This window comes from Nannospalax galili, unplaced genomic scaffold (genome assembly GCF_000622305.1).
Source record: "Nannospalax galili isolate Female #2095 unplaced genomic scaffold, S.galili_v1.0 scaffold720, whole genome shotgun sequence".
Taxonomy (NCBI): Eukaryota; Metazoa; Chordata; class Mammalia; order Rodentia; family Spalacidae; genus Nannospalax; species Nannospalax galili.
The window spans coordinates 94,524-114,419 of record NW_008346927.1 but is presented as its reverse complement, the minus strand read 5'-3'; positions in this window follow the sequence as shown (position 1 = coordinate 114,419).

The following is a 19,896-nucleotide window of genomic DNA, read 5'->3' as shown; positions in this document are numbered from 1 at the left end:
AAATAAGACAGCGATATTCATATGAAAAGTGCTAGCATAGCAACATAACAATGTCCTTGTTGAAATGGACTTGCTTATCACCCATGCCTTCCTAGAGGATACTTTCAATGCAGTTGAAAGCCTGAAAATCTGTATATCCTCTCACCTTCAAACTCTCCTTCTCAAGCTTTATTCTAAGGAAAAAAAAAGATAGCTGTGTTCAAAACTATATTGAGACAGATGTTCATAATTTATAATAGCACATTCTAAAGCAGCCCAAGTGCCCAACTTCAAAGAAACTCCTAAAGTCAAATATGATAAAAAGCATCTAGTGCAATAGTGTACAGTCATTTAAAATGATGTTTCTGGGGCCTGGAGAGATGGCTCAGTAGTTAAGCACATTCATTGCTCCACCAGAGGATCCAGGTTTGGTTCCTAGCACTCACATGGTGGCTAACAGCCATCCATAGATCCATTTCCATGAGATACGACACCCTCTTCTGGCTTCTGTGGGCATTGTATGACACAGGTACACTTACATACATGCAGGCAAAACACTCATATACATAAAATAAAAATAAATAAATAAAAAAATTTTAAATGAACATTCTGAGGGAGAACATTGTCGATTTTAAATGGAAAGAAAGAAAATGTTTTATAGGGCGAACATGCCTGTTGCAGTTTGCTGCCTGTTGCTGTGATAAACATCATGACCAAAAGTGACTTGGGGAAGAAGGATTTATTTCATCTTTCAATACAGTCCACCACTGAGGAAGGCCAAGACAGGAGGAACTCAAGGCATGTACTGGTTACTTTTTGACAACTTGACACAAATTATAGACACCTGGGAAGAGGGACACTCAATTGAGGAATTTCCTCCATCAGACGGGCCTATGGGCATATCTGTGGGCATATTTTTACTAGTTAATGTAGAAGAGCCCAGCCTAGTGTGGCCAGTGACATCCTTGGGCAGGTGGGCTTGGGTTGTGTAAGAAAAGTAGTTGAACAAGCCAGTAGAGGCAAGTCAGTAAGCAGCCTTCCTCCGTGGTCTCTTCTTCACTTCCTGCCTCCAGGATCCTGCCTGGAGCCAAAACTCACAGCAATGGATTTCAGCCCCATGTACATGCTGTTCATAGAAGCAGACCTTCCCAGCCTGACTATAAAATAGGGTTATGCCCATCATTACCAGCTATGCTGCAATTGAGTCCTTCTCCAACCATGTGCCCTCTCTTCCTATGCCCCTGCCCACCTGACTCAGCAGCAACCAACTCCTCTCGGTGTATCCCCCAGATATTTCTGAGGGCACCAAACCCAAAGTTGTTGGTTGGGGATAGATGATTGTGATGGCAGCAGGGCACTGGTACTTCTGCCCTTTTTCATTTCCCACCTGATCCAGAAACAGAAGCCTCACCACTGGCCCTCCTGACATGGTTTTCAGTAAGAAAGCCAAGGTTGGTGGCTGGTGGTCTCCATCAATTGTCTGGGAAACTAAAGAGTAAGACCTGAAGGCCGGTGGTCTCCACTGGTCATCCTGACACTCAAGGGGTGCTGTTCTGCTTTTATTTCACTACAAACTGTTGTTTCATTTTTTGCTGAGGGGCTAGGGGGGTAATGAAATGAACATAACAATTGTTCCCATCTGGACTTGAGCCCTGGTATGGAGCAAAGGGCTCAAAGCTGATAGAAGCAACCTTGGATGACCCTTCAACCATCTGCAGTGGCTGCGAAGTCAATACTCTAGGAGTCACCATGAAGTCATTTTGCTTCAACTAATTTCAAAGTGTAAAATTGATTGGTTCAGAAAAATCATTTCTCTGCCTTCTGTTCTCCCTAATGCAATTTTAAAGTCAAATTTTGGAATAGGTTATTTTGAATGATCATAATCATATCCAACAGCAATTTGTTTATATAGATCGTTTATCTGAATCATGAGCCTAGAAGAAATAAGAATATATTACCCAAAATCCTGGAGACTAAGGCAAGAGGAGTACAAGACACGTTCATATCCATTGAATTCCAAGGATCACCCCAATTCAAAGCAACATGAATTTAAGTGTACTTAATCAGGAGCTAACCAATGACCTTGAAAAATACTTTTATTTCTTTCAAAACTTAAAAAGAATTACATATATTTCCTCATTTAAAACAGTATCCAGGGTGAGTATGTACTGACAAAATACTTCTAGAGGACAATCTAGCAACTTTATGAGACACTCATAGCACTAGCTTTAGAGCTACAGTCTGGGCTAGGAGCCAGGCACGGCAGTACACACATGTAATCCCAGCATTCAGGAGGCTAAGGCAGGAGTACAAGACTAGCCTGGGCTATGTAATAAGACTCTCTGAAAACACAAACAAACAGGATGAGATTCCTATCTTTTGAATTGCCACCTGATATTTTCATGCGTATAACTGTGATCCTAAAATGACCCTACATCCCATCCTGCAAAATGTTGCCTAAACTCAGTTTTACTCGAGTTGACAAAGACTTGTACTATTTCTCCTTCCTAATCTGTGATTGTGGTGTTCCTCTGAGGCCCAAACCAAGCCCATCCTCCATAAAACCAGCTTCCACCTATCTCTCTCTGGGCCTCCATCTGCTCACTGAATCCCCATGATGCCACATATATGATTGGCTCTTACCTGCTCCTCTGTCAGGTTGTTCCTGTGTTGGAGAGCTTTGTATGACTCCAACTGTGCCCCATCTCTCTGCAACCTCAGTGATGATACCCTGTAGCCACAGCAGACACTCAAAAACTAATTGAAGGGGTTGGGGAGATAATCCAGTGAGTAAAATGCTTGTCACACAAGCATGAGGAGCTGGTTTAAGTCCTCTGAGTTCGAAGCCAGCCTGATCTACATAACAAGTTCCAGGCTAGCCAGCACTACATAGGGAGACCATGTCTCAACCCTCACCCCCTCCAAAAAGGCCAGGTACCACATATGCTTGAAATCACAGTGCTGAGGTGGAGGATCCCTGGTACCAGTGGGCCAGCCACCTTAGCCTCGCCAGCAAAGTCCCAGATCCCAAGGAGACCCTGTCTCAAAAAACAAAGGAGAGTAGCTCTTAAGGAGCAACACCCAAGGCTGACCTCTAGCCTCCACATGCATGCACCTGCACACACATGAACACACACACTCATGCATGCACACACTCACAACTAAATGATTATATAAAGAAATGATCTGGGGCTGGAGAGATGGCTCGGTTGTTAAGAGCACTGACTGTTCTTGTAGAGGACCTGAGTTTGATTCCCAATGTCCACATGGTGACTAACAACCATACATAAGTCCAGTTCCAGGGGATCTGACACCCTCTTATGACCTCTGAAGGCACTGCATGACACAGGTGCACCTACATACATGCAAGCAATACACTCATACACATAAAATAAAAATAATAAAATATGTAAAAAGAAATGGTCCTCAGCCAGATGTGGTAGTGCAATCCTAATTTATTGTTATATTACAAATTAATGTGTTTTATTATGATCTTTCCATATAGGCATAGACTATATTTTGATTATATTCATTTCTTCTATGAGCCTTTCTTTTTTTAATTTTTAAAAATTATTTTTATTTTATGTGTATGCGTGTATTGCCTGCATGTAGGTAAGTGCACCCATGACGTGCAATGCCCGCTGAGGACAAAAGAGGATGTCAGATCCCCTGGGACTGGAGTTATGGACAGTTGTTAGCTGCCATGTGGGTGCTGGGATTTGAACTCGGGTCTTCTGCAGGAACAACCAGTGTTCTTAACCGCTGAGCCATCTCTCCAGCCCCTAATTTCTATTTTTTAATGCTGCTCATTGCACTGTAGACTGGATGACTATTCTAAAAGGCACTACATAGGCTGGAGAGATGGCTCAGCAGTTAAGAGTGCTTACTGCTCTTACAGAGGATTCAAATTTGTTTCCCAGCACCCATATCAGGCAGTTTAGAATCCTGTAACTCCAGCTACAGGTGGATCAGCTCTAAGGCTCTGACTTCTTCAGGCACTTATGAGTGAATACACAAAGAAACACATACATACACATAACTAAAAATAAACTGGGGGCTGGAGAGATGGCTCGATATGCAGAAGACCTGGGTTCAGTTCCTAGCATCCATGGCAGTTAACAACCAACTATAGCCCCACTTCCAAAGAATCTGATGTCCTCATCTGGCCTCTCAGGACATTGCATGTGCACATGCTCACAGTTACATACATGCCAGCAAACACTTATATACATAAAGTAAAATAAGTCTAAAAATATTTTAAAAGGCATTACAATTTTCCAAATGGTGGATTCGAAGTGAGTACATAGAGGGTTAAAACAATGCCTGGCCAGATGGTGGCCTTTTAGCAGCCTAAGATTCAGATGCTAAGCAATTTCCTTGTCAACATTCTTTGGAAGAGATTCATTTCCCTGAACAATTAGTCATCTTTGAGGATAATTCACTTTTCCTCTCAAACTACAACCGCTGGAAGACTTGCTGAAGTTGGAATGCTAGGGTGGATGACTTCTTTACAAAATATTTGGATCTGAAGTCTATAATTTTATTTTTAATTTCTGAATTTGAGTATTAATTTACCACCTGTGACTGTCTCTTCACTAGTGATAATTTAAGAAGCATTTACAACTGTAGCTTTAAAGCAATATGGTTATCATGAGCAGACCACTCATGTTTCTTCACTTGATGAATAATAGTTGATTGCACTTATTTGTCTTTTTTTTTTTTAATAATCCTTTGTCTATCAGGTCCTTTCCCTCCCTCACCACTGGAGGACTTTTCTCTCTTAATTTTTCTATAAGAATACAAACATTGTTCCTGGTGATATAGTTCAGTCCCAGCATGTGCAATGCCCTGGGTTCCATCTGTGCATTTTTAAAAAAGAAAACACAATTAAAATCATTATGAATTTCATTATTCAGAAATAGCCAGTATTACTATTTTGCTATATAGTCCTTCCAACTCTTAGATATAGAGAACTATTTATAATATGTACTATGTAGATATAATTTTTAGTTTTTTTATGTATATGAGTGTTATGTCTGCATGTATGCATGTGCACCCATGTTATGCAATGCCTGTAGAGGACAGAAGAGGGCATCAGATCCCGTGGAACTGGAGTTACAGATGGTTGTTAGCTGCCATGTGGGTGCTGGGATTCAAACCTGGGTCTTCTGTGAGAACAGTCAGTGTTTTCAAACACTGAGCCATCTCTCTAGCCCCCCCTTTTTTATAAATACAATTTTTAATGAAAATGGTTGTTATATTTTGGATATGGTTTGAGTGACTGTCCCCACCCCCAAATGTTTATGTCCTGGAAGCTCAGCTCTTCTGATTGAAATGTTGGAACCTACACGAGGTGGGAACGGGTAGAAAGTAATTGCCTGAGAAAGCACCTCTGTGGAAGGAATTCATTCATGCAGTGAGTGAGTTCTCAAAAGACTGGGTGCTTAGGGGGCTGGGATGTGAGTCAGTTGGCCTAATGCTTGCTAGGCAAGTGTTTTACCACTGAACTATACCAACAGCCTCTATAAAAGATAGCTTACCAGGAACTCAGGTAGACATTTTCATAACCTATTGAAAAGTTGGTCCAAAACAATGAGGAATTAGGAAACTGTTCTCTCCAGCATTGGCTCTATAATCTTTTAGATCTGCCACATGCAAATGTGAGCATTTTACATCAATTTCCCATCCTTAAAGGAGGCCAATGGTAATGAAATAGTTCCACTAATATTATTTGCTTCCTTGGCAATGTATTTTTCCAGTGTTAGTGATCAAAACAGAGCCTTATGCCTATTAGGCAAGAGCTCTACCACTGCTCTAAATCCCTAGCCTTACTTAATTTATTATTATTTCTTCCAAAAATCAAGATTTTTCAATTATTTTCCAAATGCAACAACTTTTTTTTTTTTGAGTCAGAGTCTCACTGTATAGCACTAGCTAGGAATTCACAATGTAGATGAGGTTAGCCTTGAACTCACAGAGATTCATCTCCCTCTTCCTCCTTCCTCAATGCTGGGATTAAAGGCATGTACCAAAATACCCAGCTACAATGCAATGATTGTTTGTGTGTGCATGTGTGTGTCCTAAAAAGGCTCATCAGGCAATATGCAAAAGAGAACTGTTGAGATGAAAAACAGCATAGTATCGTGGTCCTGGGGAACTGGACAGACAAACACATTTTCAAACAAAACACATCCACACATCAGCTGTATCTTTCAAGTTGACATTTTGTGACACTTGCCTTATAGGAAACAAGACTGGGGGCTGGAGAGATGGCTCAGTGTTTAAGAGCATTGGCTGCTCTTGCAGAGGACCCAGGTTCAAATCCCAGCGCCCCCATGGAGGCTAAAAACTGTACATAAGTCCAGTTCCAGGAGATTCAATGCCCTCTTCTGTCCTCCATGGGCATTGCATGACACAGATGCACTTATACACAAGCAGGCATAATACTCATACACAGAAAATAAAAATAAATAAATCGAAAGTCTAAAAAACCCGCAAGAATAAAAATTTTAAGATAATAAAGAGAATGATGGCTAAACTTTTTAGATACTTCTTTGTGCCAAGAACTGGAGTTTATAAGTCTTTCACTTTGGCATCCTTGGAGTGAATGTGACAAAATCATATGTTTATCTCTGTAATATGTGAAGAGTGCTCACCTTGCTGAAGATGGTTTTCACCTTGCTCATGCCTATGAGTTCTGACCATGGTTCTTTCTAATGGATACTTTTCTTTTCCTTCAGGTGTTAGTGAATCGGGAGCTGGGTTTGGCCACTTTTCTCTTTTATAGTCCTGTACCGTCAGACTCTTTAGCACCACTGTAAACCAATGTGTGAGCTTCCACGGTTTCCTTCAAATAGGGTTAACTTAAGAGAATTGCCTCTCAGGAGAGGACCACTTAAGAAGCAAGCAATAAGGCAAGAGAAAGAACTAAAGAGGAGCAAATAGTAAAGGAACAACTCAAATTATTCCTATTTGCAGGTGATTTGAAATTACACTGAAAAGACCCAAAAGGCTCCACCAGAAAATTCTTAGATCTGCTAAACACCTTCAGCAAAGAAGCAGCATACAAAACCAACATTCAAAAGTCAATGGCTTTTCTCTAAACCAGTAATGAAATGCTCAGAAACAAATGATGGAAATGATACTCTTCATAATGGCCTCAAAATTAAAATACTTCAGAATAAATCTAAGGCAGTAAAGACCTTTGTAACCAAAACTTTAAAACATCAGAGAAAGAAACTGAAGACTCTACAAGATTGAAATACATACCATGCTCAAGGGTCAGCAGCACTGATACTATAAAAATAACTATACTACTTTTCAGTTATAAGCTACAGATTAAATGTTATCTTCATCAAAATTCCAATGATATTCTTCATAGAACTCTAAAAACCAATCCTAAGGTTGATATGAAAGTCAAAAAATCCTGAAAATTCAAAGTAATTCTGAGAAAAATAACAGTGCTGGAAGTGACAATACCTTTCAATTACAAATTCTTCTATAAATGTAAGCTTCAAATTATACTATAGAGTAATAGTAACAAAAACAGTATGGCACTAACACAAAACAGACATGTAGAACAATAGAATATAGGACCCAGAAACATACCCACACAGCAACAGCTATCTGACTTTTGACAAAAGTGCCAAAAACACATCTTGGAAAAAAGGCAGCCTTTTCAACATACAGTGCTGGAAAAACAAAACTGGATATATATATCTGTAAAAGAATAAAACTAGACCACTATCTTTTATCCACTTTAAATATCAACTCAGAATGAATTGAAGACCTTAATGTAAGGCCTGAAAGTTTGAAACTGTAAGAAGAAAGCATAGGAGAAACATTCAAGATATAAGCACAGGCAGAGTCTTTCTGAAGAGGACTTCAAGACTATTTTAATAGCAGGAATTGACAAATGGAATGGCATCTATATTAGTCACTGTTCTGTTGCTGTGATAGAAACACTGACCCAAGCAATTTATAGAAGAAGAGTTTATTTGAGCTTACAGTTCCAGGGGAATTACAGTCCATCATGGCAGGGAGGCAAGGTGGCTGGAGGTGGCTGGAGCAGGAGCAGCAGAAGTGAAGCTCTCACATCATCATGCAGGCCCAGGAAGCCACAGAGCAACTGGAGATCTGGCAAGGCTTAAGAACTCTCTAAGCCCACGCCCAGTGACGTGCTTCCTCCAGGATAGCCACACCTTCTAAAACCTCCCAAAACAGCACCACCATCTGGGGACAAAATGTCCAAATAGTTGGAGCCTGTGTGGGATATTTTCATTCAAACCACCACAGCATCAGATTACAAAGCTTCTGCACAGGAAGAAAAAAATTAACAGAGTGAAAAGGCAGCTTATAGAATGGGAGAAAATATGTTCCCACTATCATCAGAAAAGAGATTAATATCCAGAAAATAAAATGGATTTTTAAAAGAACCAAAAGAATAATCCAATCAGTAAATGGGCAGATGAGCTGAATAGACACCTTTCAAAGGAAGAAATACAAGTGGCCAATAAATACATGAAAAAAATTCAGCACATTTAGCCATGCAAGAAATACAAATCAAGGGCTGGAGAGATGGCTCAGTGGTTAAGAACACTGTTCTTGCAGAAGACCCAGGTTTGAATCCCAGCACCCACATGGCACCTAACAACTGTCTGTAACTCCAGTTCCAGAGGATCCAACAGTCTCTTCTGTCCTCCATGGGCACTTCACAACACGGTGTACTTACCTACATGCAGGCAATACATGCATACACATAAACTAAAAATAATAAATATTAAAAATATTTTTTAAAAAGAAATACAAATCAAAACTACATTGAGATTCCATATCATAATCAGAATGAGAATCATCAGGAAAACAAACAGCTACAGGATGGGAAGTTTGCAGGAAAGGAAGGTACTTACAACACTGAGGATGTAAATTAGTTCAGCCACTATGGAACTTAATACGGAGGTTTCTAAAATATTACCATCAGATGATCCTCCTGTACTACTTTGGGATATATGTCCAAAGGAATCAAAGCCAGAATGCAGTAGAGATACTGGCAGACCCATGTTCATGGCAGCACCATTCACAACAGCCAGGTTGTAGAACTGGCCTAAGTGTCCATCAGTGGACGGGTGTGGTATGTGTACACAATGGAGTTTTTAGTCATGAAGAATGAAATTTTATCAGTTGCAAGAAGATGGATAGAATTGGAGATTACTGCACTAAGCAAAATAAGTCAGACTACGAAGGATAAATCCCCATGTTTTAAAATATGACACGAAAATAAAATGGCTCTTCAGAGCCCCACAGGAGAAAAGGTCTGATTACTTAGAATGTCCACATGACCTTCTTGAGGCTTCCCCATTGATCATACTTTGTTTCTTTTGTCTCCCAATTTTCATTTCTCCCCACAGCCTTTTTCTACTCTTCCCCTTCGATTCACACCTTAGGGAAGCACCATACCTGAACCCAGTTATTGACATAGCACGTCTTTTTTTCTGTTTTTGCCTGTTGTTGCTGTCATTTTTTGAGACAGGGTCTCCCTGTAGCCACAGCTGGCTTAGAACTTGCTATGTAGACCACATTTGCCTCAACCTCACACAGCTCCACCTGCCTCTACCTCCCAAGTGCTGGGATTAAAGGCATGCTCCACCACACCAGTCCCATGTCCTCTTTCTTAATACTTCACCCCATTCTTCCCGTAGCCATTATTTTCCAAATTCTAACTTCCTCAGCTTAGGATAAAGTCCTGGGAAGTGGCACATTACTAATACAATTAGTGTGGTCCAAAGAACAGTCTGTCCACATCCTGTGATGCCATTTGTGACACACTTGGCCTCACACTCCCCTCACAAGTGTGCAGGTGGGCCTGTTGAATCAAACACAAACACTCCGAAATATAAAGATAATGGAGTCAAACAAGAATTAAAAACAAAGTAGGAAATAAATGTGTTTATGTAATTGTGTGAAGACTGTGTCAAGCTGGAGGCAAGGAGCACCACAGCAGGCCAGCTAAATTTCACTAGAGACAGATGGATGTCAATAAATAAATAAATAAATAAATAGAAAATAAAGACACTTTACTGATCAGATAAAACCTGTTTTTAGAATTTGTCAGTTTGTGAACTCTAATGCACATAAGCCTTTAGAAAGTGCAAGTATTATTTCCCAAACATTTCCTAATTCAAAGGTAGCCTTTCTCTTCATAATCTGTAAATCTTAGAACTAATACTTTTGGGCCAGCGAGACTGATCAGCGAGGAGAGGCACTTGCCAAGTAAGTTTGATAAATGGAGTTCAATCCCTGGAGCCCACACAAAGGTGGAAGGAGAGAACCAACTCCACAAAGTTGTCCTCTGATCTCCACACGTGAGCTGTGGCATGCCTGTGAAAACACACACACACACACACACACACACACACACACACACACCAATAATAACAGAATATTTTTTTGCGCAAAGCAGTGTTCTCTCACCTTCTTACTCTCTTTCTCCACTTGCTTCCAAGTTGCTCCATTCACATCCAGTGTGAATAAGAAAAGGCTGTTTTCTTTTAAATTTATTTTATTTATTTTTTATTTATTGTTTTTATTTTATGTGTATGTGTGTATTGCCTGCATGTAGGTAAGTGCACCCATGTCATGCAATGCCTGTGGAGGACAGAAGAGGCTGTCGGATCCCCTTGGAACTGGAGTTACAAACAGTTGTTAGCTGTCATATGGGTGCTAGGATTCGAACCCCGGTCTTCTGCAAGAACAGTGTTCTTAACTGCTGACCCATCTCTCCAGCCCCTTATTTTACTTTTTATGTGTATGAGTGTTTGGCCTGCATGCATGAGTTCACCACATGCATGCCATGCAATGCTCACAGAGGCCAGAAGAGGGTGTCAGATCCCCTAGAACTGGAGTTATAGGCAGTTGTTAGTTACCATAGGGGTGCTGAGAACCAAATGTCAGTCCTTTGCAAGAGCAGCCAGTGGTCTTAACCACTGAGCCAAACGCTTTCTTTTTTAAAAAAAATTTATTTATTATTTTTATTTTATATGTGTGTATTGCCTGCATGTAGGTAAGTGCACCCATGTCATGCAATGCCCATGGAGGACAGAAGATGTTGTCAGATGCCCTGGAACTGGAGTTATGGACAGTTGTTAGCTGCCATGTGGGTGCTGGGATTTGAACCCGGGTCTTCTGCAAGAACAGCCAGTGTTCTTAACTGCTGAGCCATCTCTCCAGCCCCCAAATGCTTTCTTAATACTACAAAATAGACCTTTAGGGGTTGGAAAGATGGCTCAGTGGTTAAGAGCACAGGCTGCCCTTGCAGAAGACCTGGGTTCGAATCCCAGCACTCACGTGGTGGCTAACAACCATCTGTAACTCTAGCTCCAGCATACCTGATGTCCTCTTCTGTCCTCTGCAGGCATTGCATGACAAAGGTACACTTACATACACACAGGCATAACACTCATACACATAAAAAAATAAAATAAAAACCAAAATGGACCTTTGAAATTTGACTACTTCTTTGTCATTAGCCTTTGTCATTCTCATTTCTGTTGTGGGGAGGAGTGATTTGTCTTTCTCACTTAAATCAGAGGCTGATTTCAGCCTTGGGAAACTTCCTTGGTTTATACCCCTTCCATGACATGATGAGTAACCCTGATAATGTACTGACATGCCAGATGGATTCTGGAAGATCTACAACAGTTAGATATTTTAATCATAAGTGGTTAAGGCCATTATCTCTTTCCATTCCAACTTCCCCACGTCACATTTCCCTTTCTGCCTGGCCAATTCCCTGCTAGGGGCACAGGCATTTCAGGAAAGTAGGGTTAGCAATACAGGCTGTTTGGGGTGTGCTTACATGAAGCTTACCAGTCTTATGTGTAGATAATTCATCTTAGCTACCCTGGTGTAGGACTGTCTCCAGAAATCTTCTTCACTGTGCTGATTCAACCAGCAGCGACAGCTGTGCAAAGCCAGAGGCCTCTCAGAAGTGCCTCCAGGTGCTAGTGTGTGCTTTGAGTGTGAAACGTCCCCTACTGGCTCATATATTTGAACATTTGGTCTGGGCTGGTGGCACTGTTGTGGGAGATTATGAGATCTTTTGGACTGGGCGGGGGTGGGGGTTAGCTGGCAGACTTAGGGCATAAGGCGGACACTTGAGGTTCACCAGCCAGTTCCACTTCTGGCCCCAGATCTCATCTCCACATGCTTTTGCTGCCATATGTTCCTGCCACCACAGCTGTAAACTGCTCTGACTACCATGTCTTCCCACCATGATGGACTATGCCAGACATAGGATGAGGGGAGAGTGATAGAGACAGAGATGTGAAGAGGAATAAGCTACTGCCATTGCTGAGCTGGGGTCTGACTAGGTGGTAGACTGCTTGCCTAGAATACACAAGACCCTAGGTTCCATTACACACACACACACACACACACACACACACACACACACACACAGCCATTCCTTTCCAGAAGAAAAAAGTAGAAGTTAACTGAAGGTCAAGACTATTTACATGTATTAAAAATTAAATTAAGCTCTGGGGCTGGAGAGATGGCTCAGTAGTTAAGTGTGCTGGCTCTTCCAAAGTACCCAGGTTCAGTTCCCAGCACCTACATAGCAGCTAACAACTGTCTATAACTCCAGTTCCAGGGGATCTGATGCCCTCTGCACTTACATACATGAGAACAAAACACTCATGCACATAAAAAATAAATGAAACCCCTCCAAAATTAATTAAATTAAGTTTTGAAGCATAAGAAATATCACATTGAGAAAGGGAAGAGTATTTGAGGCAAAATAAACCTTTGAGGCAAGACTGAGCCTCTTATGTTGGCATAAAAAAGAGCTGAATAAAAAGTACAAAACAGAATCAGAATATGATGAGTGTGAACTGGGTCCAAGTCATAAAAGACTTTGGGGAAAGATTTTAAGTAGAGTGTGGCACAATTACACTTCTAAACCCAATTTATTTGGTTCTGTGAACACAGAGAAACTTAATATGCACATATATTTTTAATTTAATGAATCTATGACAAAATTGGGGATTCTTAGACTCAGTGTCTTAGATGTAAGAGTCACTGAGACATGGAACTCCTTAGACAGAACTCAGATACATTAACAAGAGCCTGATGCATGATTGACACTTACAAGCAGCAATGTCTGTGACAAGCATCCTGTTCAACATCTCAGACTTTTAGAACTGAGTAACCAGTATATTTAATACTGGTATCTTTAACTAGGGAACACTCATCAAATTCCCCCACCTCAAATAAGTCTATCTAGCATCTTATACAGGTCAGGAAATCATGTTCTATAGTTTGATGGTACTATATAAGGATTGTTTAGGTTTCTTCATTCACAGTATTAGTTTTAAAGGAAGCAATAAAATATAGTTCACAAATTCTACCCACTGGATCATGAACCAATACTTTCTACTGAGTATACACTCATAATAAAATTTGGCCAAACATTTCCCATTAAAGATAAGTTATAGCTGGGTGTGGCGGTGCATGCCTTTAATCCCAGCACTTGGGAGGCAGAGATCATACTTTGTATTTGTATCTCCTTCTTTTGGTGTGGGGATTGAACTGAAGACCCAGGATATGCTAGGTAAGTGCTCACCCTGTGCTACACTCTCAGCTCTTGGTTTTAAAAGACAGGTTCCTGCTATGTAGCTCAGACTGAATCATGCTCCTTCTGCCTCGGCCTCTTGAATGTTGAGATTCCTATGCCTCATTATTTGTCCCTTAAAAATTAGTGAAAATGCCAGGCATAGTGGTACACGCCTTTAATTCCAGCACTTGGGAGGCAGAGGCAAGCAGATCTCTGCAAGCTCAAGGCCAGCCTGGTTCCAGGACAACTGGGGCTACAGGGAGACCCTGTCTCAAAAAAAAACAAAAAAAGTTATAATATTATACTTAATTTTAGGTTAATTTCCCTTTATTGAGGAATTAGTCATTTAAGAATTTTTAAAAATAAGTCTGTTATGATCTATCACCTAGGCTAAAAATAAAATGGTGAGATTAGTCAATACTGAAATAATTTGCCAGGTTTTATGTGGGGTTCTTACCTTACTGTCTACACTAAAGGCTTTCTTAACTTTTTAATCTCTAAAGCAAATGTACTTCTGGTGATGGTTTGAAGAGAACTGCTGTATTACAGCAATACCCATCCTCAAATGGTGGCAGCACGAGGATGTGTCATATTCATGCAGACTAGAAATGTAGATAATTCAACAATAGATATTTTTCTCTTTTAGTCAAATTCTTGCCTTCGGGAAGTCTAACCCACTTCCTTCTTTGCCTCTATGACTCATGCTAATTTCTGCGGCAGGCTTTAGTTTTTATAATGTAGAAACTTTAAGCCATAAAGGCAGGTTGCTGGCTATTCCTAAGAAAAGTTTTAATGTGAAATACAGCAGCAATGTTCATTGCATTCCTTGGAAGCATGGATGTTTCCATGGATACCATTTGCATTGTTTTCTTTTTCAGCAGAGATAATCCCAAAAGCTACTTCTTGGTGGTACTGCCTTCTCAGATCAGCCTTGCTATGACTGTGCAGATGTCAGTAAAAATGAGGGCATGCTGAAACATGGTATCAAGCCATCACCTGTTTTGATTCCTGGCAGCACTGCTGCCCATCTGAAAGGAAACTCCTGTTTCTATCTCTCAACATTCACTTCAGCTTGGTCCATGGGGAGGGGCTCTCACTCACCTAATTATCCAACTCTAAGTATCCTATGGTCCAATTTAGTTCTGACATTGATACAGAATAGGCAAGGGGTTAGATACACAGTAACGAGGGGAACCGAGGCTACATCTTGGTAGCTGTGACTCCAGATATTCAGAACACCCTTTGCGTTTAAGCATCCTTGAAGCCCCAGGTAGAGTGCTCTTGCTGTATCAGAAACTAAGGCTCCATGGCATCTGCCCACACATGCGCACTAACCAAGGGTCTGAGTCCACAAGAGATCTGACATCATTATACTGTCACTTGCATTGTTCCCCTTCTTGTGAAAATCACGGAAAGAAATACCCTAAAAAGGAGATCTGATCCACTTTGATTTGGGACTGTGATCATCTTAACCCACCCACCTTGTAAATACTCATAAAAATGTATTGAAAATTCACAACACAGAAGCTGGAAGGATGGCCCAGTTTAGGTTAAGAATGCTTGCTGTTCTTCCAGGGGTCCTGAGTTCAGTTCCCAACACTCACACTGGGCAGTTCACAACTGCCTGTAACTCTAGCTTCAGGGAATCCAATGCCTTCCTCTGGCCTCTATGGGCACCCACACACATGGTATACACAGACAGCACACAGATATACACATACACACATAAATAAAAAATAAATCTATAAAAATAAGTAAAATAAAATCCACAGCACAGAATCTATTAGGCTGCTCCTTGCCTTAGGGCAGTCCACTCCAATCTCTCTTCGAGTGCTTGCTTTGCTTAGCTTTGCTAAACAAATTTCTGCTCCAACTGTCTGTGTCCCTTGACTGAATTCTTTCCTTCAAGAAGATAAGAAATGAATGTGCCCCCATAATAGTACTACCTAGCTCAGACCCCACAGATTAAAAATAGTCCAGCAAAATTTCCCCAACTTCAGACATTAAACGCAGACTTTCACCTGAGCTTCTGATCAGCCAGCAGCAAACTAGAAAGCCCAAGGCCTTCCCTTCAGTTTTAATAATTTCTTAGAATGGCTCACAGACGTCACAAATACAAAGGTTACTTAGTACCAGTTTATTATTAAAAGGATACAACTCAGGAACAGCCAGATGGAAGAAGTACACAGGGTGAGGTATGGGGCCAAGGGCTGGAACTTCCAAGTCCTCTCTGGGTATAAATGTCCTGGAAAAAGTAAAGGTATTCTCAAATGAGACATTGTGTCCTTTGCTTTGGCTGTCAGACTATTGAAGGTATGGACCCCAAGAAAATGGAATTTATCTCTGGAGTCTCATGTCGGGAAAAAGAAATGGCTGAGGCCCTGGTGTCAGCCAGAGGGGATCTTGTCTCTTAGGAATAGATTTCACTAGGCCAGTAAGATGGCTCAGCAGGTAGGCAAAAGTGCTTACCACATAAGCCTGATGACTTTGATGAGTTTGCTCCCTGGAACCCAGAAAACCTTACAGGACAGGCTGGAGCAGAGTCAATGACTGAACCATACCAGAACCAGGATTTCCTGGTTATAGACATTTCTTGCCTTCTGTTTAAACCTGAACCTCATACCAGGACTCAGAAGATGAACTTGGAGAATGACTGGGCCTCTTTATTTGTTCCTCTTCCCTTTTTCTGATTCTCATTATTTGTCTCTTTAACTGGAATGTTGAGGAGGGAGGCTGAGCCTAGCTCATTAGGGCTGCCAGAGCCTCAGCTGTGACCCTAACCACTCTAATAACACAGGCATGCCATCCTCCCAGCATCTCCATGTGGTCAGCAAACTGAAAGCTTTCTGATATTTTTTTCCCTTCCAGTGCTGGGGAGTCAAATCTAAGAGTTCATCCATACAAGGAAAGTGCTGTATCACTGAGCTAATTGCCACTTCAACTTCAGTTTTTATGAATGCTTTATTACATAGGCATAGCTGACTGAACCATCAACAGTTAAGCAGGTCTCTAGTCTCTCCTCGGAGGTCAGAGGTACTGGTCAGTGTCCACTACCTGGGTGGATACCCTGGCAGCCCGCCTCCATCCTGTGACTGTCCAGGTGTTCTTAGTCACCAGTCATGGCATTCAGAGTGAGTTCCAGGATCTTAGGAGTTTCATGTCAGGAGAAGAGGGTGACAGAGAATATATATATGTAATTGATACCTCCATGCCCAGTTTATATGAAAAAGCCCATTGTAGACAGGGTTAACAGTATATCCTAGCTTCCTCACAAAGAAAGCAGTAAAGTGAACTACTATATAGGGAATCTACCAAGTCTTTTAAAAAGCAGATAATTCAGTGCCATTTAAACTATTCTGGAGCTTAGAAAAAGAAAGAACATTTCCAAATCATTTTTATGAGGGTAATATAAAATAGATATCTGACAATGTCTATAACAGGTAAAGAAGTCATCCCTTAGATTACTTTCATTTCCTGTTGCTATGATAAAATATCATGACAAAAGTAACTTAGGGGAGAAAGTTTATTTCAGCTCCCAGTTCTAGATTACAGTCCATCACTTCTAGGAAGTCAAGGTGGCAGGAACTTGAAGCAGCTAGCCACATCATGGTCACTGTCAAGAACAGAGAACGTATGCATACATGCTCACATGCTCATTCTTCACTCGAATGCAATCCAGGATCCCCCGCCTTAGGAAATGGTGTCACCGAAAGTGGGTGGGTCTGCCCACATCAATTATCCCCCACAGACAGCCTATAACTAACCTAGATAATCCCTCATTGGGACTCTTCTCCTCAGGTGATTCTAGGTTGTGTGGAGTTGACAAAGCTAACTATCACACTCCCAATACTCAATCAACCATTAATAAACAGAATCCAGAGGTAATTAATGACCACAAATGCCTTCTACAGTTATTTAACATTATATTGGACAGATAATATAAAGTTTAGAAAGAGTACCACTATTTATGGAAATTTATTATTTAATTAAGACATCTCAAATCAGTGTTAGATAGCAGATCACTTAACACTATTAGAACAACTGAGTGGGCACCTATTAAAAAAGCCAGATTCATACTGTGATGGGTAATATTGATTGCCAACTTGTTAGGATCTAGACTCATTGAAGAGACAAGCCTCTGGGCATATCTTCAAGGGATTATCTAGATTAGGTTAACTGACGTGGGAAGACATATCCTAAATGTGGATGGTTCCATTTCATGGGCTGGGATTCTGGACTGAAGGCAAACTGAGAGGGAACAAGACTTCCTCACTCTGCCTCCTAGCAGTGGTGGATGCAATGTGACGGATTGCCTCAGGTTGCTGCCACTGTGATTGCTGCGCCATGATGAACTGACTGTACCTTCAAACTGTGCACCAAAATAAACCCTTTATCCCTTACGTTGCTTTTGTCACAGCACCAGGAAAAGTGACTAAAATAGGAAACTAAGGCTTAGAAAAAGAAGATACATGATTAATTAGATCAAATCTTTATATTCTGAAACATATAATTACAATGAAGCCACGGAAGCTTTAGAAGGCCACAGGAGAGAATTTATAACTTTGGAGAGAAAGAAAACTTTTTTTTTTTTACTAACAACATATATATTTTTTTTGTTTTTTGAAACAGGGTCTCACTGTGTAGCCCTGACTGACCTTGAATGCCCAGAGATTTGCCTGCCTCTATATCCCAAGTGCTGAGATTAAAGGTGTGTACCATTACATCTAGCAAAACTTACAGAATTTTTAACTGACAATTCAGGGTAAGTCTCCTGAAAACTATGAAATGCTTTATTAACTACTTTTGCATCATTGTTGCTAAATGCCTGACAAAACAACTCAGGAGAGGAATTATTCATTTTGGCTCACAGTTTTGGAGGGTTCAGTCTACAGTTGCTTGGCCACTTGACTTCAGCAGAACATCATGATCTGTAGAGGCATGCAGCAAAGAGCTGTTCACATGTGGACCAAAAACCCAGAGAGACTGAGCCAGGAAGAGGCCAGGGATAATACAACCCCCAAGCAGCCCTCCCTCCCACTAATAACCTATCTTCTCTAGGTAGGCCCACCTCCCAAAGCTTCTAGAACCTCCCCAAATAGTACCAACCAGCTAGATACCACACATTCAAAATATGAATCTGTGGGGGACATTTTACATTAAAACCATAACAAATATTAAAAATGATTCGTTAATAGTTGGAACCTAACTAGAGTCATAGTCAAAATAACAGAAAAGGATCTGAGAGTTTATGGGGGCCAGCCTTCAAAATGGGGCCAAAAATAATCCTTGCCTCCTAATCTCATGCCCTCATACAGTCTGCTCCCTGAATCAGGACAGAATTAGGGCTGGCCTGGTGTGACCAACAGGATTAAGGCAAAAGCAAGACATGTACCTTCTAAAAGTAGGTCACTAAAAGACATTGCATCTTCTGCCTTGCTCTCTCACTGCCACTCTGGTAGAAACCAGCTGCTAGGCTACTGGAATACTCGGCAGTCCTGTGGAGAGGCTCAAGAGAGGAAGAACAGAGGGCCTTGGCCCACAGCCAGTGCCGACCCACGAATCATGTTAGTGAACCAGTTTAAAATCCTATGGCTGCAAGCCCAGGCAACACCTAACTGCAACCTCAAGAACTTCAAGCCAGAATTCCCTGGTCAGCTGCCCCTAAACTCCTCACCCCTACAATTAGTGACATAGTAAGGTTTTACACCAACGAGTTTGCGGATGATTTCTTATATAGCAAGAGATAACTAACACAGATAAATATACTATTTAAATATTCTGAGTCATTAAAAGAAACTTTCTTTAGTACCCAGAAACTTTCTATAGTACCCAGACAATAAGCAAATGGAGAAACAGAGGCAGAAAAGCAATCCAGCCGCTCAGGCTGTTTCAGGTGTACCTGTGCATGCAAGCATTCTAATTAAAATATTTATAAATTTGATCCAATGGTGTATTAAAATACAAAACAAGATTACATAGACTTTGACTGAACTAGTTTATCATTAGCAAAATGTGTCATTATAATCTATTATATTAGCATATTCATAAAGAAAACTTTATAGTCATCTCAGTGGATGCTCCAAAATCACTTAATATAGGGCCAGTGAGATGACTCAGAGGAGAAAAGTGCTTGCCACACAATCCTGTTACCCTAAATTCAATCCCCTGGATCCACATAAAAAAAGCCAGATGCAGAAGCTCTAATCCCAGCCCCAGCATTCCTACTGCAAAATGGGAGGTGGAGATAGGAAAATCAGCCAGAGGCTTATATCCACAGTGCAGTGGCAGAAATAACAAGAGAAGCT